Source organism: Geotrypetes seraphini, chromosome 1 (assembly GCF_902459505.1).
Source record: "Geotrypetes seraphini chromosome 1, aGeoSer1.1, whole genome shotgun sequence".
NCBI lineage: Eukaryota > Metazoa > Chordata > Amphibia > Gymnophiona > Dermophiidae > Geotrypetes > Geotrypetes seraphini.
Genome location: NC_047084.1, coordinates 53048125 through 53074953, shown reverse-complemented (window position 1 = coordinate 53074953; position 26829 = coordinate 53048125). Strand labels below are relative to the sequence as shown.

Here is a 26829-nt window from a genome sequence, read left to right as displayed (position 1 = left end):
ATGTTATACTATTAAGCTCTACACAGGGTTTCACCAGAATTACTAGATTAAGAAACATCCTATCGATCTCAAAATGATAAGCACAGACAAATAATTAAAGGGTCTACAGAGCTAATAAAGAAAGTGCAACGACCTTGCTAGTGTCTGACCTTTCTATCACACTCTAGCTCATTGTAAAACACTCAACCATGAACAGGAGCTTTTTTATGTGTATTTATAGCAGAATTTTATAATGTACCTTTCATGTTTAAAAGCGATACTGGTACTGCTGTATATCTTCATTGTAAAGTCTACATGAATTGCCCAAATTTTCTAATTTACAACTTTCAGTGAAGCGATGCTTTGAATACTGGGATTTTCAAACTTGCAGTTTAATGACAACCCTGTCTTTGGCCTATTCTGACCTGTTGTGAAGTAAATCAGGCAAACTAATGCGAGCTAACAAGTCTTTTTCACACTGTTCGATCACCCCGCATCTCTTTTCTCCACTAACACAGCCGCTCTCCCACTCTCTGTCTAGCCATCCTCCCTCAAAGCAAACAAAATGGTCACTGTAACCCCACATTATTGCTCATTAGATCACAGGTTAGTGAAGTGGAACTGCATCCTCCCCCCAGCACTCCCATTCCAGTTCCCAAAGGAGAACTATACTTCAAAAATCTGTCCATGTCAAATGGAGAGAAAAAAAAAAAAAAAACCTCCGAGCTTGGGGTCACCCAGATCAATGATCAAAAGAAACTAAGAATGATGAAGAGAAAGTTTTTTTTTAAATCTTTAACCCCCTCCGCAGACTTCTGTAAAATAAATCAGAATACAAAGATACTACACAATTTCTCCCACTTGACAGCAACATACCACTATCATCCTTACAAGAAACAACTTGCTTTGAACAGGTATTATTACATAAACTTAAGACTCTGGAACATTTCCCATTTATACCAAACAACCCCAACAATTTAAAAGAAAAAAAAAACCTCTTGAAATTAAAACAAAAGATCACTTAGTGCAAAAATTCCATGAAAAAATACATTCTGTTTTAATGTAAAATTAACAGTTTGACATAATATAATGCATCTTAAGCTTTCCTACTTGTCAAATATTTTAAAATTAAGACATCTGCTTCCCATAAATGTGGACCTGATTTATTAAAAAAAAAAAAAAAAGTCTTCTCTTATGTGCCAGCACCAACTAAAATTTGATAATGTAGGCTCTGGATTTCTAAGGATGTTACCCTGTTTCCCCCAAAATAAGACAGTGTCTTATATTAATTTCGGGCCCAAAAAATGCACTAGGTCTTATTTTCGGGGCATGGCTTATTTTTTTCATGTACATGATCATCTCTCCTTCACCCCAATTCTTCCTCTTTCCTTTCTTTCCCCCACATGTGCAGCATCTTTCCTCCCTTCCCACATTGTGCATTCCCTCTGCAGCATCTTTCGATCCCTCCCTCCCATCCCTTGTGCAGCAGAACCCTTGAGCACCCCCATCCCCGCCGCACAGTCAAATCCCACTGACCCTCCATTCTTCCCTCCCATCCAAACCCCGCCGACCACAAATCCCACATACCTCATTCCAGAACAGCGTCGGGCGGCAGCACTCTAAACTGGCTGCTTTGTGGCCTTCACCTGGGGCCTTCCATGTGCCCTGTTACTGATTTCCCCTTGTCATTCTCCACTGGCCATGTATCATTCCTTAATCTGCTGCAGGAGTAGTGAAGGAGTCTATGCCACTGGAAATACTGCTCAATGAAATCAAATGAAACTACAACCGCATTCTTAAGTACAAGTTGTACTTAAGTAGGGTGTCTGTAACTCAGGGACTGCTTGTATTTATATTTAGGAAATGTATTTTTCATTGGTAGCTCAAAACATCTTACATCCATAGACAGAAAGCGTTCCCCAGAAGGCTTACAATCCAGGGGTGCTGCCATGAAAGGGGGATGGCACAGGTCCTTCCAATTTTAGCTCAGGGCTCTCCAATGCAACAGAACAGCACAACACACTACTGGCTCCAAAGGTGCATCAGCAGCAACAGTTGTAGTAGGTGCAGCAGTGCAGGAAAAGCACCAGTTTGCTTCTGTAAATAGATCTGAGCTGTGCTCCTTCACAGGCAGCGGCAGGATATGGCACTTAAGCCCTTGTGAATGGGAAGTGAAATTAGACTCGTTGCATGCCGCCAAGACTTGGCGAAGGAGCTCAGTTACAAAAGATACCAGGCTAGCACTACCATTCCTCCTACCACACTGGAGAGGGGAGGTACTAGAGTTTTGCTGGGGCAGGAGAGGTAAGATGCTGAAATATTGGTGGGGGAGGGGGAAGGAAAGAGGAGTGATACTGGATATTTGGTGGGTAGAATGTGAGAGAATAGATGCTGGACCATTTGAGGAGGGAACAAGAGAGGGAAAACAGAGTGTATGGATGGGGGGACAGAAGATGCTGGCTTGTAGGTTTGAGGGGGAGAGAGAAAGATGGGAAATGTTGATCATGATGGGAGAATGTGGGAGAGCCATTTTATGGGGCCTGGAAAGGAGCAAATATGCAGAAAAAGGAGGAAAGAGCTGTAAAGAAAGCAATGTCAAAGACAGATGTAAGGGAATAAATAGAAATAAAGGAAAGAAAATAAGGCGATACATTTTGACAAGCTTTTGAAGGCAAGAACCACCTTCTTCAGGTCGGTTATGATCAAAACATGGCGCATCAAAATAAAGCATCCCAATGACAGTCTTGAGGGAGAGGTAAAGGGAAGGATGGGGAAGGTGTAAAGAAAAAAACATGGAGAGGAGGATAAGTAATCAGAAGGTGACAAAACAGTATAATTTTATACTTCCCCCTAAAGACTGACATTGGAATTCTTTTCCTGTTTTACTATATTTAGGGGTCTTTTTACAAAGCTGCCATAATCAGTAGTGTGTGCTTAAGGCAGGTTAATGCACTACTGTGGGATGTGCTCAGGTATTCTGTGGTACTTTTGGGATCAGTGTGAGCTTCCCACATGCTAAAAAAATAGATTATATTTTTTAGTGTGCTGGAGCGTGTTTGGGGGCGGAAGAGTAAGAGTGCCCTGTACATATCAGTTAGCGTGCAGACTATGACATGCACTGACCACGTCAAATCATACAACCTACAAAATAGATGGTGGTATGGTTTCACGTGCTAATTTTGAAATTAGCAAGAGACCATTAATAGGAAAAGTACATATAACATTGGATATAGCATATATACTCAAATATAAACTGATCTGAATATAAACTGAGGTAACCTTCCCCTACCCACCCACAAAAGGGGGAAAAGGTTGACTCGAATGTAAACTGAGGTTTGAAACTTGGGTTATCACTGTAAGACAATCAACAAAGACTAGACATTTTTGCCATAACTTTTAATACATTATTTAACTTTACAATGTCTCATTTTAACCTCTTTGCTTCCCTGACATAAACCTTAAAAATAGACAAAAACTTTTTGCAACATCACACAAAAGACGGACATAAAAATGGATAAAAGTCAGAAATCATAAAGATAAAATCAAGCCATATGGCACTTAGGGCTGCTTTTACTAAGTTGTGATAGCGTTTTTAGTGCGCGCTGAATTGCCGCATGCGCTAAACCATGCTACGCAGCTAGAACTAACGCCAGCTCAATGCTGGTGTTAGAGTCTAGCGCGTGCTAAAACCACTATCGCAGCTTAATAAAAGGAGCCCTTAATGTATAGAATAGCTGAAACAAATTTAAAACAATATTACAGAATATAAGAATACAATAAATATAAGAATAACCACAATACTAGCACATAGCTACTAAAATGACATGCATTATGTGTGTGTACCATGTTATACCACAGAGGTAAAACATAGCATTTAAGAGAAAACACAAATCAAAGACATGAAGCTGGAGCCATAGAACATAGCATAAAATTCAGCAATGTGTTTTCCTAGCCAGGGGTAGGGAACTCCGGTCCTCGAGAGCCATATTCCAGTCGGGTTTTCAGGATTTCCCCAATGAATATGCATGAGATCTATTTGCATGCACTGCTTTCAATGCATATTCATTAGGGAAATCCTGAAAACCCGACTGGAATACGGCTCTTGAGGACCGGAGTTCCCTACCCCGTCCTAGACTATCAATATCCCTTCTTTCTGCTGAAGAACATTTTGGGCTCCTTTTACAAAGCTGCGATAGCGCGCTTAGTGCGTGCAGAATTGCCACACGCGCTAGACGCTAACGCCAGCATTGAGCTGGCATTAGTTCTAGCTGTGTAGCGCAGGTTTAGCGCGCGCTAACATTCTGCGTGCACTAAAAACGCTATCGCAGCTTAGTAAAAGGAGCCCTTTGTGTTAACTAAAAGTTTAACTGCTGAAGATCACATCCTAAACTTTTGAAAAGCCATAGAGTTCATCTTTCAAAGCACATCAAGAAATATTGTAGTGGAGCATGGGTTATACTTTGAAAAGGAAAAACTTATTGAATCCTCTCTGGAAGTTATGATTTGTGTTGCTGGTTAACTCCAATAGGTTTCTTATTTACAAAACTGTTTACAAGCTGTGCCGAGGCTTAATTTGAGCATATATAAGTTTTAATGGTATGTGTTGAGAATAAAAGTTCAGATTATGCAAATCCTTCCTTCTTTAAATGAATCCTTTGCTAAAGAAAATTTGTAGCAATGGGCTTGTTTTCACCCCTGCCAGACGGCTACTTCAGTGCTACCACCTCCCCTCCTGATGACCGGCACATCTGTCCCTCCCCCCCCCCCCAGCCGACCGGCACTGTTCTTACTGGCACAGTTCTTTTCTGGTCTGAAGTTGAGGCCAATGCTGTCTGTTGAGCCGGAGCGGGGCCTTTTGCATCTGCGCATGCTCAAGGCCTCTGCTGGCTCCTTTACTTTCCGAGATTCTTGGAGAGGGTGGGAAACTGGTATCTTGATGATCAAATATAAGGAGGATATTGTACTAAAAACATGAGGCTAAATTGAGACAAAAATGCATATGTTATATACCTGGTTTTTTTTAAAAAAATCCATTACTTGTTTCTAATTATTTATATTATTGATGTATATGCCTTTTCATATTTTTTTTTATATTTTTTCCCACCTTATTTTAGTCATTTGCTGTCCCCTGAAGAAGGCGACTCTGTTGCCAGAACTCGGATCCTAGTCTGGACTTTCCTGGGATTCTTATATTGGGACCTTGCATGGTCTTTTTGACCAAGGACTTATGTTGGACAATTATTGTTGATTTGAACAAATGTAACTGCTAGTTGAAATAGACATCTCTCTTGCCTCTTCCGTTTTTGTTTTATTTTTTTTCTGCTCTCATAACCAGCTACCATATCCACATCATGGAACATCTCCCTAATTTTAGATCATTTTGTGACTGCCCAATTAGTGACATATTCAATTATTATAAATAATATGCAACTAAATTGATTTAACAAGTACTCTACCACATAATGAATGAGCTAATCTTGGGCCCCGTATAGCTGTAGTAGGGAGGGCTAGTGCTGTGCAAGTTCTGGTAGTGCTGTTTTTGAATAGATTTGTTATAATGTCCTAATGGAATTTTTCAAGACTTTCTATTACATTATAATTGTATTTGGCCAGTTGGCATTGGGGAAGTTTTGAAGAAACTGGTAATCTTACTCCAATCCCACTATATTACTAAAGGGTGTTGAGACTCTAATCAAATTATTATTAGGACAATTATCTCAGGAGTAGAGGGGAAAATTAACAGCACAGTCATCATTTGTACAGAGCAGCAAAAAAATAAAAAGCACTAGCCCTGGTATGTTTTTTGAAATAATCAAGTTCACAATATTTAACACTGGCAGCTGTGGGTTTTTTTTTTTTCTTATTTGGTTTGATTGATGCCTTTCCTATCTTGTAATGGCATTCTTTTCTATTTTAACCGAAAAGATTCTGCTTTTAGGTATTGTAAACAGCACCTATTTCCTGTTGGGCGAGGCAGAATATCAAATTTTAAATAAACTGTACAACTACTTAGAAATCTGTCATAAGAACATAAGAAGTTGCCTCTGCCGGGTCAGACCAGGGGTCCATCGCGCCCAGCAGCCCGCTCCCGCGGCGGCCCATCAGGTCCATGACCTGTAAGAGATCCTTTGTCTAAAACCCTTTAATCCTCATTTTTCTTCTATCTATACCCTTTCATGATCCTATCTCTACCTCTATCATGATCCTATTTCTACCTCTATCATGATCCTATTTCTACCTCTATCTATATCCCTCAATCCCTGTATCCTTCAGGAACTTGTCCAATCCCTCTTTGAAATCCCTTAATGTACTCTGTCCTATCTCATCCTCCGGAAGTGCATTCCAGGTGTCCACCACCCTCTGAGTGAAGAAAAACATGAAGGCATTATATGTTCATAAGAGTATAAGAGCACAGTATAGACCTCTATGCTTAGTGCCCCTCCTCCCAGGTTAACCTTAGGTCCCCCCCCAAAAAAAAATAAGTTCTGGCTATGCCATTTTTTGCAATCTAAAGGCCCCATTTACTAACATGCATCAGTAAGAGTTTTGTGCTTACTTAGTAAATAGGTCCCAATGAGAATATTGGTGCTCATGATAAATAAAGTTATTTAGTGCATAACTTCCCAAATTTACACCTGAAGCATTAGAGGTTGATGAGATTTGCTCAAGGTCACAAAGAGTGGCTGCTGAATTTGAAACCTAGTTTCCCTGGTTCTAAGCTATTTCTCCATACTTCAATTATATGTGAAGACTAGACTGGACCTAAATGAAATCTAATAATGAATTATTTGTTAGAAACAGGCTTTTATCAAACATTTCACCAGCAAAAAATAGATACTTAACACTAAGGGCTCCTTTTACGAAGGTGGGTTAGGGCCTTAACGCGCGGAATAGCACGCGCTAAAATGCCGCACGCGCTAGCCGCTACTGCCTCCTCTTGAGCAGGCGGTAGTTTTTCGGCTAGCGCGCACTAATCCGGTGCGTGCGCTAAAAACGCTAACGCACTTTCGTAAAAGGAGCCCTAAATGCAAGCCATTCAAAATACTTGTATAGCAATGATCTCATAAAACAATGCATTTTAAATTGTTCTGGTATTTTTAGCTTTATTTAAGTAGAAAGTAGACAGACATTTTAAAACATCAAACCTTTAGAAAATCCTCATATGGGATGTATGGCTATGTACTGTTGGTCCCAAGTGGAAGTGGCCATACAACCATTTTGGGGAGGTAGCCCAAGAAGGAGAAGGAAGTATCTTAAGCCTCATGAGATAGCTGCAAGGCCATTTATTTATTTGGTTTTATATCCCGTCTTCCCAGAACAGCACAGAACATGTTACAAGTTTACATACATAATAAAGTGTATTTCTATAAAGTGATAGGAAACACTGTCTGACAAAGATGGCAAACGCATAATTAACAAGCATGGTAAATCATAATATGACAAATCACGGTATGGTGAGCATATTATGGCAAATACAGTATTACAACCATGATGGACAAGACTAAGAGGATTGAAGGGGAAGTAAAAGCAGGACCATCCTGAGCCGGAAATACACTCCCTAGAGCTCCTATCTCACCTACTCAGCTTATCTTCTACACAAGCACAGAAGGCAATGGACAGGGCACAATTTTGGAGCCCTCACCTCCCCAGCACCTTGTGCGGCTTACTGCCTGCACAAAGTTCACCATGGCTTTAAGAAAAAGGGTAAGGGGGAAAGGGATGGGATTTGATATAGTGCCTTACTGTGATTGCAATCAAAGATGTCTGCATATTATATACAGTGGCTTATTTAGCATCTGGGGCAATAAAGGGTTAAGTTACTTGCCTAGGGTCACTAGGAGCTACAGAGAAAATTGAACCTAGTTCCCTGGTTCTCAGGTCACTGCATTAAACATTAGGCTACTCCTCCAGAAAGAAGAGGGACAAACAAAGAGGACCAACACTGAAGAGGGTGCTATAGAGAGGAGTAGGGGAAAGCAATTGCATCAGATACGAGTATGAGCCCACCAGGATAGATAGGGAAACAAAGCTTGAGTACCTGGAATGTAAACCACTTAGGCTATAAGTGGTATATAAATACGAAATAAATAAATAAAGTCCTGGAAGAATTTTTGAATCCTTGCTCAAAGGCATGATTCATTCACAAGAAGCAAGAATTCTTCTATGGAAAGGAGGTTTTAGAGCAGGGGTCTCAAGTCTATTTGCATGCACTGCTTTCATTGTATGCTAATAGATCTCATGCATATTCATTGGGGAAATCCCGAAAACCCGACTGGATTGTGGCCCTCGAGGAGGGACTTTGACACTCCTGTTCTAAAGCAAGAGGTTACAGTCTGATTCTCAAAGGGAGTACACTCAAGATTTAAAATCAGGAAATATTTATTCACAGAAACATCTGTAATTCTGTGGAACTCTCTTTCTGTGCAGGTAGTAGAGACAAGAGTAAAATTTAATGGAAGCATGTTTAGCTGAAATTAAACAACATCAAAGATCATCAAATAACATCAAAAGGAATCTATGGTACTGCAACAAAAAGATAGTGAACAGACTAAATGGGTCCTACAGTCCTTACCTGCCAACAGAATAAAAAAAAACCCCAATGTAATCTTGTATAAATGGAGGTGGGAGTGGGGGAATGGAAGGAGCAAGGAGACAGGGGTCTCAGCTATGGGTTGAAGAGCAAAAGAACAGTATAACATCATTTACTTTCTCCATACTTCATCATACTGTAGATCTGAGCTAATAAAATAAAGAAAACTGGGCTCCCAATTCTTGATGGGAAATGGGAACTCTCAATGCCTTATACATTATAAAGTTTTAATACAACAGGCTATTCATAGACTGGTTTTTAATTATCACTTCAATACACACATACTCCAGTCTCTTTTTATGATCCTCAGAAGGCTAGAGAACCCTTATGGTTTGTGTGAAGCAAATCACAAAAACCCGATCGTTATAGGATCGATATTTTCTACTCTTTTATGTATTTTTTAGTGACTTTTATAATTTTTTAAGCTGTAATAGCTTTTTCATATTTGTATACTTAGCCTAGTAATAGCAGCCGGTTTTTGGGAGTGCCTCTACCAACATGCACATGTTTCAAGAATACTTTTCATCAGGGTTGAGGCTCCCGTATTTAATTATCGTGCTTCAAAGAAACCGCTCCTCTCCATAGTATGATACCTTATGGAGAGGAGTGGTTTCTTTGAAGCACGATAATTAAATACGGGAGCCTCAACCCTGATGAAAAGTATTCTTGAAACGTGTGCATGTTGGTAGAGGCGCTCCCAAAAACCGGATGCTATTACTAAGCTAAGTATACAAATATGAAAAAGCTATTACAGCTTAAAAAATTATAAAAGTCACTAAAAAATGCATAAAAACATAAAAGAGTAGAAAATATCGATCCTATGACAATCGGGTTTTTGTGATTTGCTTCACACAAACCATAAGGGTTCTCTAGCCTTCTGAGGATCATAAAAAGAGACTGGAGTATGTGTGTATTGAAGTTATACATTATAAAGACAGCAATAGATATTAACACCAACCAATTAAAAAAAAAAATTCTTATTTTCTGTTTAGCATACAAAATTATACCAGGAAAGATATTTTTTTAAACAAATGAGGGTTTGCTATATTTCTATTCATAACTCTGCTGTCAGGTCATAGGCACCACATTGTTCCAAGATGCTAGCCAGCCGACAGTTCACAGTTCATTCAGGGTGCTTGTCTGTCTTAGTACCACTATTCATTCTGTGGCTGAGACAGGAGAATGCTTTCTCTATTCTTTATAAAAGTGCTGCTACAGACCACACAGATTCGATTTTAGAAGAAATAATAGAGAGAGACTGCCCTCTACATTACCTTCAATGCAACAATTCTGTACGGTCCACTTGCCACTTACACAGCTCAAGAATGTTAACCTCAGTTGGGCAAGATATAAAAGGTGTTTTAGTGGGGTTTTTTTTATATTAAGAACAAAAACTGAATAGTATCAAACAAACTGAAACAATGTAACTAAAAACAAAAAAAATCTGAAAAAAAAACCCAAAAGGTCACTTATTGCAAAAATTCCATGATTAAATACATTCCAGTTTAATGTAAAATTAACATTTACATATAATACGATATATCTTTTCAAATATTCATATTTGACAAATAATAAAATGAAGACATCTGCTTCTTAAGATTGTGGGCCTAATTTATAAAAAAAAATATTCTTCCCTTCTGTGCTAGCAACAAAGTTTGATAATGTAGGGTCCTGGGTTTCTAATGGTGTTTAAAAAAAGACAAAATAGAAGAGTGACTCAGCCTGGGGTCTTGAATGACTTGGGTTCAGCTGTCAGCTTAGGTCTTTTGCTCCCCAGGTTGGCAGAGATTTAGATCAGGATATTTTGGAGACAGTATTCACAGCTACTAGGGTTGACAAAGGGAATCATAGTTATTGTATAATAGTGACACCTAGTGGTTGGATTGAGGGGCCATAATTACAGGATTCAGAAAAGATCCCTGGTGCATGGCTCCAAGTCAAGGATTATCACTGCAATCACCAGACAGTTAAGTAGGGAGAGTATATAAAACAAGTATAGTTGTGATTGAAGCCTCCTGGCAACAGATTCCAGCAGAGCTGGAAGCCCAAGGAAACAGGAGAAAACTGAACACCTCAAAACGAATGAAGGAAGGAAATAAAATAAAATCCTGGAACATAGTTTAAGTTAGCACTTATAGATTGCTTATCCAGCCTGCCAGTACAAGGTGAATTACAATAAAAACAAAATTCACATTAAACTGTTACAATTCAAAACAGTTCACACAGAACATTAAAAAAATAAAATCCTATAGACCTTCTAACATTGTACTTACTTTTTGATCCAGAATTACAATAACTTATGTCGCAAAGACAGATAATTCTAATAATTAAGACCCTCAACTATCTGATGACTCCTGAGCCGTCAGTGCTCTCCTGCTGGCTCAGATGATTGGTGATCAGCTGCAGCAGGGGACCCCTCAAATGCGATATGCAGGAGGGATGCCCACTCCCTCCTGCCATAACACCTGAAGTACACCCCCCAACCACGATAGGCAGAATGGATGTCCACTTTCTCCTGCCTGCAGGCTTCCCCCCTGAACCCATGACCTGCCACAACCACTGATACCCATGAACCCCTCCCTGAAACACCCACAACCCCAACTCCCCACTGAACCCATGACCCCCCCAATTGCCAATACTCCCAAACTCCTACCCCGACCCCTCAAGCCCTGACTCCCCCATACCTTTTGTAGTATGATCAGCTGGAGGGATGCCTACACCCTCCAGCTGATAGACCCACCTCTTCACAATGGTGGGATGCACCGGGGAGGGGCCTGAGGTCCTGAATGGTCCAGGCTTCTAAGATCACTCCCATAGGAGGGCCCTTAGACCCCCTTCCCATGTATCCTGGGATACACTGGGAGGAACCAATGGGAGTCCTTGGCCCCTCCCCTGGTGTTTCTCAGGATGCATCGGGAAGGGGGTCTAAGGCCCTTATTGGTCCAGGCACCTAAGGTCCCTCCTATGGGATGGGCCTTAGGCCGCTCCCTGGTGCATCCTAGGATGCACCGGGAAGAAGAAGGTTCGCCATTGTGAAGAGGCGGGTCTGCCAGCCAGAGGGTGTAGGCATCCCTCCGGCAGGCCATACTAGGTACGGGGGTGGGTGGGCTGGGGGTGTTGGGATAGTGGGTTTGGGAGTATTGATCATGGGTTTGGTGGGGAGTTGTGGTTTGGAGGTATCTGAGTGGGGTTTTTGAGGGATTTGGGGGGTATTGGTGATTGGGGCAGGTAATGGGTTCAGAAGGGCCCGCAGGCAGGAGGGAGTGGGCATTCCTCCTGCCTATCGTGGTTGGGAGGGGGTGTACTTCGGGGGTTACAGCAGGAGGGAGAGGGCATCTCTCCTCCCTATCATGGTTTGGGGGTCCACTACCACAGCCTCTCAGCTGATCACAGCAAGGGTATTTTCTCCTGATCAGCTGAGCCTGGTGGACTCTCCAAAGCCGCAGCCTGACTTTAGGATCCCACGACGGCATAGATAGGTGGCTGAAGAGTAGGACAAGATTTTCTGGGCCTACATTTCAACCACCTATCTTGGCTGAATTTAAACTAAACTAAACTAAACTAAGCCTTAAGTTTATATACCGCATCATTTCCACGGAAGCGGAGCTCGACACGGTTTACAAAGCTTAAAAATGCAAGAAGAGAGGGGAGAGAGAGTTTACAAGAGCATATGAAAAAGAGGGGAAGTAAGCAGGAGATGTTATATATTAGAGAAAAGCCAGGTTTTCAGTTGTTTTTGGAACAGTTGGAGGGAGCCCAGGTTCCGCAGCGGGATAGTGAGATCGTTCCAAAGGCCCGTGATTTTGGAGAGGAGGGATCTTCCCAGTTTGCCTGCGTGGGGGATGCCATGTAGAGAGGGGAGGGATAGTTTATGTCTGTGGGCGGATCTGGTGGTAGCAGGCGTTTGGGCGAGGAAGGATAGAGGGATTAGTGGCGGAAGGATGCCGTGAATTATCTTGAAAGCCAAACAGGAGCATTTGAAGTGAATTCTGGAAAGTACAGGGAGCCAGTGAAGATTGGTAAGTAAGGGGGAGACGTGATCAAATTTGCGTTTAGCAAAAATCAATTTGGCCGCAGTATTCTGGATGAGCTGGAGTCTGTGAAGACTTTTTTTTGTTAGGCATAGGTAAATGGCACAATTCGGTAACTGGCGCTGTCGAGTGATTGACGATCGGAGACTTAGGCTTTGGCTACAGAATCTGGCCCTAAATGCCTATACTATTACAGAGTTTGAGTAAATGTTCATGCGTAGATATTTGTCAAAATGTGTGTAAACTATAGTATATCTATAAGTTATGTGTATATTTGCATTTTCTCCCCAAACTCCACTCATTTACATGCCCACCAACAAAGTATGAACAATCAAAACATGGTGCATTCTTTTAAGCTAGTTAGCATTCCATGAGGTCACTTACACATGTAAATGAGTAGAATATCACCATTTATGAGCGTTCCTTCCAACTAAAACTATAGTTAATCCTTATAGAAATATTCCCATAGTGCTTAATATATTGTGAAAAGAATTAGGGCCCTATGACTCTTATTTTTGAAGCATTCCCACATCAAAATGGCAGCTTAATTTTAAACACCTGCAGAGGCAAAGATCTCTAAATACCATTTCAGAACAGGGACCATCTAGATGTGGGTGAGCTGAGTAAGTCTAGATGGCAAAAAGAGGGGGAGGGCAAGATATTAGAAGGCTAGAACAGGGAGTGATCAGAGTGGGATAATAATACAGACAAGTATTCCCTATTTCACATACTGTACATAATCCAAGTATGCATTAAGAAATCTTGATGTTGACACATATCTAAGGCAGCCTTCTCCTGATTCTTCCCTTTAAGTCCAAGGTCCACAAGGCTGTCCCTGTGCCTCCAAATCCTCTACTCCTGATCCAGTCCCTAAGTTTTACCGGGGTGTGGGGTCCTTGGTGTCTAATGGGATATAAGGTTTACTCCTCAAGTCTCATGGCTACCATGTCTCCAAAATAGCCACTGAGACCTCTAGCTTCCATATATTGAGGGAGGGTTGGTGTCAGGGGTTGGGTGCCATGTCATGAGGGATGGGAACTGGCACTGGGTAGAAGCATGATCAGGGAGCAGTGATTTCATAAAAGCTGCACCCACCTTGTGAGCCTTCGGGACAGATAGGGAAGTACTAAGTACATAGTAACATAGTAACATAGTAGATGATGGCAGATAAAGACCCGAATGGTCCATCCAGTCTGCCCAACCTGATTTCAATTTAAATTTTTTTTTATTTTATTTTATTTTTTATTTTATTTTTTTTTCTTCTTAGCTATTTCTGGGCGAGAATCCAAAGCTTTACCCGGTACTATGCTTGGGTTCCAACTGCCGAAATCTCTGTTAAGACTTACTCCAGCCCATCTACACCCTCCCAGCCATTGAAGCCCTCCCCTGCCCATCCTCCACCAAACAGCCATACACAGACACAGACCGTAAAAGTCTGCCCAGTAACTGGCCTAGTTCAATATTTAATATTATTTTTCTGATTCTAAATCTTCTGTGTTCATCCCACGCTTCTTTGAACTCAGTCACAGTTTTACTCTCCACCACCTTTCTCGGGAGCGCATTCCAGGCATCCACCACCCTCTCCGTAAAGTAGAATTTCCTAACATTGCCCCTGAATCTACCACCCCTCAACCTCAAATTATGTCCTCTGGTTTTACCATTTTCCTTTCTCTGGAAAAGATTTTGTTCTACATTAATACCCTTTAAGTATTTGAACGTCTGAATCATATCTCCCCTGTCTCTCCTTTCCTCTAGGGTATACATATTCAGGGCTTCCAGTCTCTCCTCATACGTCTTCTGGCGCAAGCCTCCTATCATTTTCGTCGCCCCACCTCTGGACCGCCTCAAGTCTTCTTACGTCTTTCGCCAGATACGGTCTCCAAAACTGAACACAATACTCCAAGTGGGGCCCTCACCAATGACCTGTACAGGGGCATCAACACCTTCTTCCTTCTACTGACTACGCCTCTCTTTATACAGCCCAGAATCCTTCTGGCAGCAGCCACTGCCTTGTCACACTGTTTTTTCGCCCTTTAGATCTTCGGACACTATCACCCCAAGGTCCCTCTCCCTGTCCATGCATATCAGCTTCTCTCCTCCCAGCATATACGGTTCCTTCCTATTATTAATCCCCAATGCATTACTCTGCATTTCTTTGCATTGAATTTTAGTTGCCAGGCAATTAGACCCATTCCTCTAACTTTTGCAGATCCTTTTTTCATATTTTCCACTCCCTCTTCGGTGTCTACTCTGTTACAATCTTGGTATCATCTGCAAAAAGGCACTACTTTTCCTTCTAACCCTTCAGCAATGTCACTTACATACATATTGAACAGGATTGGCCCCAGCACCGAACCCTGAGGGACTCCACTAGTCACCTTTCCTTCCTTCGAGCGACTTCCATTAACCACCACCCTCTGGCGTCTATCCGACAGCCAGTTTCTGATCCAGTTCACCACTTTGGGTCCTAACTTCAGCCCTTCAAGTTTGTTCAACAGCCTCCTATGAGGAACTGTATCAAAGGCTTTGCTGAAATCCAAGTAAATTACATCTAGCATATGTCCTCGATCCAGCTCTCTGGTCACCCAATCAAAAAATTCAATCAGGTTCGTTTGGCACGATTTACCTTTTGTAAAGCCATGTTGCCTCGGATCCTGTAACCCATTAGATTCAAGGAAATACACTATCCTTTCTTTCAGCAACACTTCCATTATTTTTCCAACACTGAAGTGAGGCTCACCGGCCTGTAGTTTCCTGCTTCATCCCTGTGACCACTTTTATGAATAGGGACCACATCCGCTCTCCTCCAATCCCCAGGAATTACTCCCGTCTCCAGAGATTTGTTGAACAAGTCTTTAATAGGACTCGCCAGAACCTCTCTGAGCTCCCTTAGTATCCTGGGATGGATCCGTCTGGTCCCATCGCTTTGTCCACCCTTCAGTTTTTCAAGTTGCCTCATAAACACCCTCCTCCGTGAACGGCGCAGAATCTACTCCATTTTCTCGTGTAACTTTGCCAGACAATCTCGGTCCTTCTCCAGGATTTTCTTCTGTGAACACAGAACAGAGTATTTGTTTAGCACATTTGCTTTCTCCTCATCACTCTCCACATATTTGTTCCCAGCATCTTTTAGCCTAGCAATTCCATTTTTTTATCTTCCTCCTTTCACTAATATATCTGAAAAAATTTTATTTCCCTTTTTTACATTTTTTAGCCATTTGTTCTTCCGCCTGTGCCTTGCGCCAAACGTATCTCTCTCTTGGCTTCTTTCAGTTTTCACCCTGTAGTCTTTCTGCCTCTCCTTCTTCTTGGGTTTTTTTATATTTCATGAACGCCAACTCTTTCGCCTTTACTTTTCTCAGCCACTAGGTTGGAGAACCATATTGGCTTCCTCTTTTTCTCTTGTTTTTATTTGATTTTTCTTCCACATAAAGGTCCGTAGCCATTTTTATCGCTCCCTTTCAGCTTAGACCACTGTCTTTCCACTTCTCTTATGTCCTCCCATACCTAACAGCTCTTTCTTCAGGTACTTTCCCATTGCATTAAGTCCGTACGTTTGAAATCTAGGACTTTAAGTATCGTGCGGACTCCCGCTCTCCACTTTAGCCGTTTATATCAACCAAACCGTTTGATGATCGCTACTACCCGGTGAGCACCCCACTCGAACATTAGAGATACTCTCTCCATTTGTGAGGGACCAGATCCAATATCGCTTTTTCCCTTCGTGGGTCTCCGTCATCCATTTGTCTGAGCAGAGCCTCTTGAAAGGCATCCACAATCTCCCTACTTCTTTCCGATTCCGCAGACGGAACATTCCAGTCCGCATCCGGCAGGTTGAATCTCCCAACAGCAGAACCTCCTCTTTCCGTCCAAACTTTTGGATATCCACAATCAGATCCTTATCAATTTGCTCGCGATTGAGTCGGAGGTCTGTAGACTACACCCACGTAGATAGAAGTTCCATCTTCTCTTTTCAGAGCAATCCATATCGCTTCTTCCTCTCCCTTGCATTTCGGTCGCTTGGATATTGATCTTTACATAGAGAGCTACTCCTCCACCTTTATGACCATCTCTGTCCTTCCTAAAAAGATTTATATCCCGGTTATGTTTGCATCCCATCCATGTGATTCACTGAACCATGTCTCTGTGATAGCAACAATATCTAGATCTGCCTCTAATATCAGGGCTTGCAGATCATGAACTTTGTTGCTTAGACTGCGAGCATTTGTGGTCATCGCTTTCCAGCTATTTTTCAGCGATAATCTCCTTTTTGGATTTTTGTGTCGTTTCACTTTCTGTTGCAATACTAAGAAATGAGTTGCTGATATTGCTTATGTTGCAGCCTTTACTACTATCACATCTTTTCTTTTGCCGGGGGTGGTCTCTATAATTGTCCTTCGTACATACACCACCCCCACCTTCTAGTTTAAATGCCTAGAAAAATATTGTCTAAATTTCTCTGCAAGGTTTCTTTTTCCTGCTGTAGTAATATGTAGCCCATCAGTGCAATATAGCTTATTGTCCTTCCATGTATTTTCCCCATCCTCCTATGTACCTGAAGCCTTCTTGATGACACCAGGCTCTGAGCCATCTATTAAGTCCTCTGTGTTTTTCACTCTTTGCCTCTCCTTTTCCATATGCAGGCAGTATTTCAGAAAAAGCTAAAGTCTTTACAAAAGGTTTCACGCCCTCACCAAGCTCCGAAAAGCTTTTCTGTGCTGCAAGTGTGGATGTTGTTGGCAGGTCATTTGTTCCCAGATGGATAACAACATCAGTGTTTAAAATCCTTAGTTTCTTCCTTAATTATAGTCAGTATTTGCCTGGAACTCCTGGTAGCTGAGGATCCTGGAAGACATTTCACTATTTTGGTCTCCTCGCCCTGTGTTCCAAGGTTAATGCCTCTGATGATGGAATCCCCCAACAGTAATAGTTTTCTGTTTTTGGCTTTTTTATTTGTACTTAGGGTGCGCTTGTTCTCTTGAGTTACCTTCATTGGTTCCAGTCCCACCTCCCTTCTGTTTTCCTGAGTATCGCAGTGCACTAGTGGAACGAAAGAATTCTGTAGAGGTAATATTAGTGAAGGTGGATGTTTCTGTGTTACATGTCGCAGTCTTCCTGAGCCTACTGTGACCCATTTATTCCTGGGCTGTTTTATTCTTTGAGGTAGAGGTGGTAAGTTGGTATGATTTTGTGGAGTGATGGAAGCTGCTTTAATTGTATTCAATTCCTGTTTAAGTTTGCAGAGCTCCTACTGGCAAGTTGAAGACAGATGGGGCAAGCCTTAAGCCTCCAAATAGTATGTCTTGGAATTAAAGCACCACAGTGATTGCATAGAATAAAGGTCATCTTGATTGGTTGTGAAGTGACTTGATTTGAGTAGTCCTGATTATATGGGTCTCTATATATGAATAGTGGTCCCTGGGGTTGGTGGGACTATAAGTAAGACTACTAGTAAGGCAGAAATATAGGCTCTATACCACCTAAAACACAGTATTTTAAACAAAACTGCAGGTTCTATCAGTGCTACCCTAAAACACAGAATTTATAACAGGATTTTCCCTACTTTAGTCACCCTGAGCCACAGGCACCAGAAATATAGGCTCTATACCACCTAAAACACAGTATTTAAAACAAAAATGCAGGAAGAGGAAATAAGATTTAACAGAGGAAAGAGAAGGATTTATTTTTTTGTGCTTTTTTATATTTTTTTTTAGTAAGAAACAGGGAGGAGAAGAGAAATTAAGCAGATATAATGCTGAAAACCAGTGAAAAGAGCAGAATATGAAATGCTGAGTAACTTAGCTTTTAGATGTTCACAGGGCAGCCTTGTTTCAGCACTGTCCCAAAGATAATGCAATTAACCTTAGAAGTAAAACAGAGCCCCTCCCTTCTCCACCTTAATCAGCAGAAAACAATGGCTGAATACTGGTAAGACAGAAATATAGGCTCCTAAACCACCTAAAACACAGTATTTTAAACAAAACTGCAGGTTCTATCAGTGCTACCCTAAAACACAGGATTTATAACAGGATTTTCCCCTACTTTAGTCACCCTGAGCCATAGGCACCAGAAATATAGGCTCTATACACCTAAAACACAGTATTTTAAACAAAACTGCAGGTTCTATCAGTGCTACCATAAAACACAGGATTTATAACAGGATTTTCCCTATTTTAGTCACCCTGAGCCACAGGCACCAGAATATAGGCTCTATACCACCTAAAACACAGTATTTTAAACAAAACTGCAGGTTCTATCAGTGCTACCCTAAAACACAGGATTTATAACAGGATTTTTCCCTACTTTAGTCACCCTGAGCCATAGGCACCAGAAATATAGGCTCTATACCACCTAAAACACAGTATTTTAAACAAAACTGCAGGTTCTATCAGTGCTACCATAAAACACAGGATTTATAACAGGATTTTCCCTATTTTAGTCACCCTGAGCCACAGGCACCAGAAATATAGGCTCTATACCACCTAAAACACAGTATTTTAAACAAAACTGCAGGTTCTATCAGTGCTACCCTAAAACACAGGATTTATAACAGGATTTTCCCTACTTTAGTCACCCTGAGCCATAGGCACCAGAAATATAGGCTCTATACCACCTAAAACACAGTATTTTAAACAAAACTGCAGGTTCTATCAGTGCTACCATAAAACACAGGATTTATAACAGGATTTTCCCTATTTTAGTCACCCTGAGCCACAGGCACCAGAATATAGGCTCTATACCACCTAAAACACAGTATTTTAAACAAAACTGCAGGTTTCTATCAGTGCTACCCTAAAACACAGGATTTATAACAGGATTTTTCCCTACTTTAGTCACCCTAAGCCACAGGCATCTAATTTTATTTTATTGTAAACCACTTAGATCTGTAATATGCTTAAGCGGTATATCAAATTTCATATCTTTAATTTTCTATTTAGTCTGCTTCAATCTCTGCCGCCGCATAGCGGCGGCGCGCCCGACGCCTCCCACTCCAGTTCAGCTGATACAATACTTAACCAGGTCATTTGCGGCGCACGCCTCACCTCAGCACATCCTGCACAAGTCTCACTGTACCTTTTAAATATTTTATGTTATTTTAAGCTGTTTTACCTTTGTTTTAAATTTCATATCTTTAATTTTCTATTTAGTCTGCTTCAATCTCTGCCGCCGCACAGCGGCGGCGCGCCCAACGCCTCCCACTCCAGGTCAGCTGATGCAATACTTAACCAGGTCATTTGCGGCGCACGCCGAAGGAGCGCGCAAAAGAGCAGATCCTGCTCCTTTATACGCTCCTTCGTACGCGCTCTGAGGGCAGCCCCAATTTCTCCAATTTCAAGTCCTCTTGTTCTCCAAATACTGATTCCACAAATAATAAATTCTGGACAATAATATCAATCTTTTTCTCTCTATATCTTTTTTTACTCTATTCCTTTGATTTAAATTATCCACTTCAAACAATATGTCAATTAACCTGCCTAACAACACAATTCCAACTTTTTGGGGCCATCGACCCCCAAAATACAAAACAAAACTTCATAACTTTTCCTCTCTTTTAGAAATTCCATTAACTACTCTTCCACATACTATTAAAAAAAACCCCGATCAAATTGAGATGTGGACTCATTAATGCCAGAGCTATCAAATCTAAATTCCATCTACTAAAGGACAAAATCCTCCAAAATAAGTTACACATCCTTTTCATAACAGAAACCTGGCTCACTGATGGTGAGGAAGCATACTTATCCTATTGTTGTCCCCCAAACTATGATTACCTTTTCAACCACCGACACAACCGCAAAGGAGGTGGGCTAGCAGTTATATTTCAAAGCAACTTATTAAATCTTTATGATCACTCCGCAAAAGACGCCACTATTGAATACCTCCATCTTAAATGTAACTCTAATAACAATCTTGACTTTTTACTACTTTATGTGCCCCCGCCCCCTAGGACAAACAAACTTTCTCTTCTTCAAGATATTCTAACTGATTTTTGCTCTTCAACAACCATTCCTTTCATATTAGGTGATTTCAATATTCACTTTGATAACATCACTGATTCATATACCAAAGATCTACTCAATACTTTAACTCCACTTAACATATACCCAAAAATAGAAGAACCAACCCATAATGCAAATCATACTCTAGACATGATTTTTATCCCTTTATCTCACTACCTTATTCTTTCTGATCTGACGATTTTTCCTGTCCTTTGGTCGGACCATTACTTCATCTCCTTTTCTATGGAACTAAGCAAGTTAAGATTATCCCAATTAACACTCAAAACAAAAACCATTTCCTTTCGAGACTACTCTAAATTAGACAACATTGACATTACTTCTTTCCTTGATCCAACTATTCTTACTCCTTCTACTAACTCTGTTGAAAATCTCTTAACTATATGGAATCAATCTTTGTCATCTTTCTTAGATATCAAAGCTCCATTAACTACTAAAATCATTTCAATCTGAAAATCTTCAAATCCTTGGTTTTCAGGTGAACTCCGTCTGATAAAACAACAACTACGTTCATTAGAACGAAAATGGAGACATGACAAAACTCAAGCTAATCTCCAAATTTATAAGGATAACGTTATACTATACAAGGATAAAATCAATCAAGCAAAAAAGACATATTACTCCAATAAAATTGAAAAAGCTAAAAATTCTTCTACTCTATTCAATATCTTAAAACAATAGATTCAAAAAATAAATAAATAATACTATTCACAATTCTACATTAACGGCACAAGATTTAGCTAATGCCTTTATTCAAAAAATTAATAATATCCGAAAATCCTTTACCTCAAACATAACAAGCAACATGATAAGCACAAGCCAAATAAAATCTGTACCTACAGCAAAATGTTCAAACTTCAAACTCCCCTCAATCACTGAAATAGAATCTGTTTCAACAAATCAATCTAAAAAATTCTGGATCTGAGATCATCCCACCTTACTATTTAAAAAATATATTTCTCATTTCGGACCATTCATTCACTCATTAATTCAGGAGAGTCTGATAACAGCAACCGTTCCTTCCCACTGGAAAACTGCTACCATTACCCCTATCATCAAAGATCACAAAATTAGCATAAATGACCCTACTAACTATCGGCCAATAGCTAACCTACTATTCTTGGGAAAATTAACAGAGAAACTCGTATTTAATCAACTCTCTGACTTCATAGAGAGTACTAATGCATTACATCCAAACCAAACAGGGTTCCGAAAATTTCATAACACAGAATATTCTCTAATAGGACTAACTTCAAACATTCAGTATCATCTAGATCATCACAAATCCGTTATCCTTTTCTCTTTAGATATCTCAGCAGCTTTTGACACCATAGACCATGACTTACTGTTACATAGGCTAGAATCAATAGGCATATCAGACAACGTCCTAAATTGGTTAACTTCATATCTTGCAGATCGCACTTCCTCCGTTAAGTTCAATAATGATATGTCTAAAACTTATTCTTCCACATTCGGTATCCCTCAAGGATCCACCTTATCTCCTCTTCTGTTTAACATATTTCTTTCTCCACTGCTAAGCATTTGTCAATCCATAGGCTTCACTCCATTCGCCTACGCAGACGATGTTCAACTTTTACATCCTTTAGATCCCAAATGTGATAAAGATATCAAATCTATTAACCACAAATTGGAAATAATTCATACCTGGCTTAATACAAATAAATTGGCTCTTAACATAAAGAAGACTAAAGCTGTATTATTCACTTGGAAAAATGATATAACTCTGTCAAACTCATTCATCCTCAATAATACTACACTAAATTTAGTTCCCTCAGTTAAAATCCTTGGTGTATTAATCGATGAAAAACTTACCTACCATGATCATATTTCTCTTACTGTTAAATCATGCTTTTTCAAACTACGTCTTATTAGATCAATATCCAAATTTTTGAACCCTAACTCTATTAAAATATTAATCCATTCTTTAGTAATTTCAAAACTCGATTATTGCAATGCTCTCTTTCTTAATATTTCACAGAAAGAATTAAGGAGATTACAACTGATTCAAAATACTGCAATAAAATTAACGTATAACGCCAGGAAATATGATCATGTCTCACCATTATTGATAGATTCTCATTGGCTCCCCATTAGCCATAGAATCACTTTTAAAATAACACTGCTCATCTTTAAAACTTTAGCTTCAGAGGAACCCCAATTCATATCTAGACTCTTAATACCTCATAGCACACAACGCTTACTTCGCTCTACTGGTCAGAACCTTCTTTCAGTCCCTTCCCTAAAAATTATTGGCACGAGAAGGGCTGACATATTCTCTGTGACGGGTCCCCTATGGTGGAATGCCCTTCCACAATATATTCGTAATGAAAAAGACATTTTAACATTTAAAAAACTTTTAAAATCTTATTTATTTAGAGATGCATTTAATATTTAAAAGCAGAATATGTCTTGCTAAAAATGCTGTGGTTTACCACCCTTTTCCTTTTGTTCTTTCCCTTTTCTACTCTACTTGAAAATTGTAACTTTCATCCATTCCTTCCCGAATTCTTGTATGTTTATGTCATAAAATTGTTAAATGTGAACCTCTTTTATTTTTGATTTGTACATTGCTTAGTGATTCTAATAGGCGATCAATCAAATTTGCTAATAAACTTGAAACTTGATCAAATGTTAATAAAACATAAACCTCTATGTGTGTGTGTGTGCGCACATCCTGACTTGTACTACATCCTTTCTAAAATGGAGCTCTGTACTTAAATTACTGAAAAATAAAACTTAAGCAGCAGCTTAAAAGTAATTCCCAGCAGGACCAGAAACTAATGTAAAGAAAAAAGAAGAGGAGTAGCCCTTTCCCACATTCTTCTTCTGGTGATCATCTCTGCAGCAGAATTTTGAACTTGCAGAAAATGAGCTAGTATTTTTTTTTTTTTTTGAAAGGCCTACACCAGTGTCTCCTAAACTGTGTGCCACGGCATAGTGGTGTGCCCTGAAGAGATTCTGGGTGTGTCCAACGAGAGTTTCCAGAATTTTACTTTATTTTTAAAAATTCCCTACCTAAGTATACACTAGTCTGTCAATGTTATGAGTGTCTGTGTGCGTAAGGATACAACCGTCCAGACAAGCATCATTCTTTGATGTGATTGGTCCTTAGGAAAACTGACAGCAAATAATTTTAGTGGATTTTCAGCTCTGACAGAAATTAAATTGAAAAAAAGAAAATGACTGCAGATAGAGGATGATGAAATGTGTGTTTGCTTGTCGACTTTCGAGCTGCACTTTGAGTCAATTTGCACTCAAAAATAAGTTCATCCATCGCATTAATTAGCAAGAACCACTCCCTCTTATAAGAGTTTTCGTAAAGATTTGAAAATGCAAAATATCTCACTCATGCTAAAAGATGACTTTTGAAAAGATACTGAAAACCTTTGACTCTGATAAATAGCTCATGCATCTTAAGAGACAATCAGTCTTTCCATGTTCTTCTGTCATTATATCTTGATCCCTAATATAAGATTGAAATTCCTGGATATGTGCAGTATCTTCTTAACTTGTAAATCGCATTTAACTCCTACTTGGGTATATTAGTGATTCATAAATATTTATGTAATATTGTGAATGGCCAATAAGAAAAAAGAGGTAATGATGCCCCTATGTAAGACTATGATGAGACCTAATTTAAAATACTGTATACAATTTTGGAGACTGTACTTTCAAAAATATATAAACAGGATGGAGTCAGTCTAGAGCAGTGGTCTCAAGCTCAGATCCTTTGCAGGGCCACATTTTAGATTTGTAGGTACTTGGAGGGCCGCAGAAAAAATAGTTAATGTCTTATTAAAGAAATGACAATTTTGCATGAGGTAAAACTCTTTATAGTTTATAAATCTTACCCCACCCCCTGAAGGCCTGCATGTTCCCCTCTTCTTTGCAGCATCCTCCATGTTCCCCTCTTCTTTGCAGCATCCTCCAGCTTCCCCCAACTGGCCTCCTTGTCTTAGTTTCAGATAATTACCGCAGCCTGCAGAGAAGATAATCGGTGCTGTAGCGTTCCTTGCAGGCCGCCATTGGCCTCCATAGCACGTTCCCTCTGCCATGGTCCCACCCCTCCTCTGACGTCAGGGGCAGGATCGCAGCAGAGGGAATGTGCTGCTGAGGATGACAGCAGCCTGCAAGGATTGCTACAATACCAGCAATCCTCTCTGCAGGCTGCGGTAATTATCTGAAGGTAAGAGCAGGAGGCCAGGGGGGAAGCCAGAGGATGCTGCAAAGAGCGGGCAACACTAGTACAGACAGCACTAGTACAGACCGCGGGCCACATGTGGCTCCCGGGCAGCGAGTTTGAGACCACTGATCTAGAGGAAGGCAACTAAAATGGTCAGTGGATAAGTCATAAGTCGTATGGGAACAGACTTAAAGATCTTAATACAAGCTAGCAGTAATCGAAGCAAAACAAATCATACTATGCTAATCTGATTGCCCAATCTAAAAACTCCTCCAAATGTCTCTTTAGCATCTACACCTCACTGATCTCCACCAAAGATGTAACAGAAGGTCCGGTCTCACAACAACTAGATTCAGACAATCTTCAATATACGTGAGGACATCATTCATACACAACACCACAGATCTATACCCTGCCATATATAACAAGAAGGGATTCCAGCTGACAGATGCTGGTCAAAATTCACCTCAGTCAACACATAAGAAATCATGAGATGGCTGAAGAGAATATCCAAAAAGCATTGTTACTTAGATATATGCCCAGCTAGCCTGCTCACCCATGCTCCCCTTAACTTTCTGCAATGGTTGACAAACCTAGTAAACACATGATTAGAAAACAGACTATCCCAAAACAATATCAGTTATTGCATTAACACCCGTACCTAAAGCCACAAATCGTGACCTGGCCAAAGTAGAAAATGTCAGACAGTAGCGTGGATTCCATGGCCTACCAAACTACTAGTATTCTGTGTTAGTATGCAACTAGCTTTTCATAGTCCAAACAGATGGATTTCACAAATCACAACTTGACTTCATGCCAAGGCATAGCGCCAAATCTCTATTACTAGAACTAACATCTAAAGTAAGATATCAAATCAACAAAGACACGCATTCTATACTACAATTTGGCATCTTGGCAGCTTTCAATGAAGTGGACCACTCACTCTTACTTCTCAAATTAAATGAACCTGGGGTACAGGGTGTGGTATTACAATGGTTTTCACAATTCTTAGAAAATAGAACATATGAAGTGTGGAAGGATGACAAGAAATCCCAGCAATAGGAGGCCAGCTGTGGTGTTCCATAAGGGTCTCTACTATCATCTGCTCTGTTTATCATCTATTTGAGAGCTCTGGGTGGTAGATGCATGGAACAGTCTCCTGGTAGACGTGGTGGAGACAAAGACTGCCTGAATTCAAGAAGGCATTGGACAGGCACTTGGTTATCTCTTAGGGAGAGGAGGAGATAGTGGATGCTGCAGATGGACAGACTGAATAGGTCATCTGTCCTTTATCTGTTGTCATATTTCTACATTGAAGAGATAATCTTATAACTGGCTGCTTAGGTTGAGTAGACAAAAAGGTATCTATTTTTAGCCAATTTTATAAAGGCACATGGAGGGGCATTGTAGATTGATTTACATTTTGTTATTATTATTATTTTTCTAGAGAGATGTTTAAATACCTATGTGATGTAAATGCACATGAGGCGAGTCTCTTTCATTTGAAAGGAAGCACTGGAATGAGAGGGCATAGGATGAAGTTAAGAGGTGAAAGGCTGAAGAGTAATCTAAGGAAATACTTTTTTTTACAGAAAGGGTGGTAGATACGTGGAACAGTCTCCTGGTAGAGGTGGTGGAGACAAAGACTGTGTCTGATTTTAAAAAAAGACTAGTATTGTCACGTGGGATCTCTCAGAGAGAGGAAGAGATAATGGTTACTGCAGATGGGAAGATTGGATGGGCAATTTGGCCTTTATCTCCCATCATGTAAAGCTACAGAAATCAGGGCTAAAATGATGCCACTAGGTAAACAAGAGAGGGAATCCAGAGTACAAGGAATCAATCAGATGACGAAAGAAGCACAATAGGTCTTCAAAAAATGGATTAGCATGAAGTGAAAGTTTTATTAAAAGATTCAACACAGTTCATATTTCGGCAAAATGCCTGCATTGGAGATCTTGTTTGTTATACATTATACTTGAGAACTTGTGTGTTCGGAAAGAACAG

The 26829-nt window shown here is 40.2% G+C and overlaps 1 protein-coding gene across 5 annotated transcripts in view; it reads right to left on the bottom strand.

The window, feature by feature from the left end:
• Positions 1-26829, bottom strand: part of ARL15 (ADP ribosylation factor like GTPase 15) — a 631237-nt gene that overhangs the window by 280194 nt on the left and 324214 nt on the right. The gene's annotated exons all lie outside the window — the stretch shown is intronic.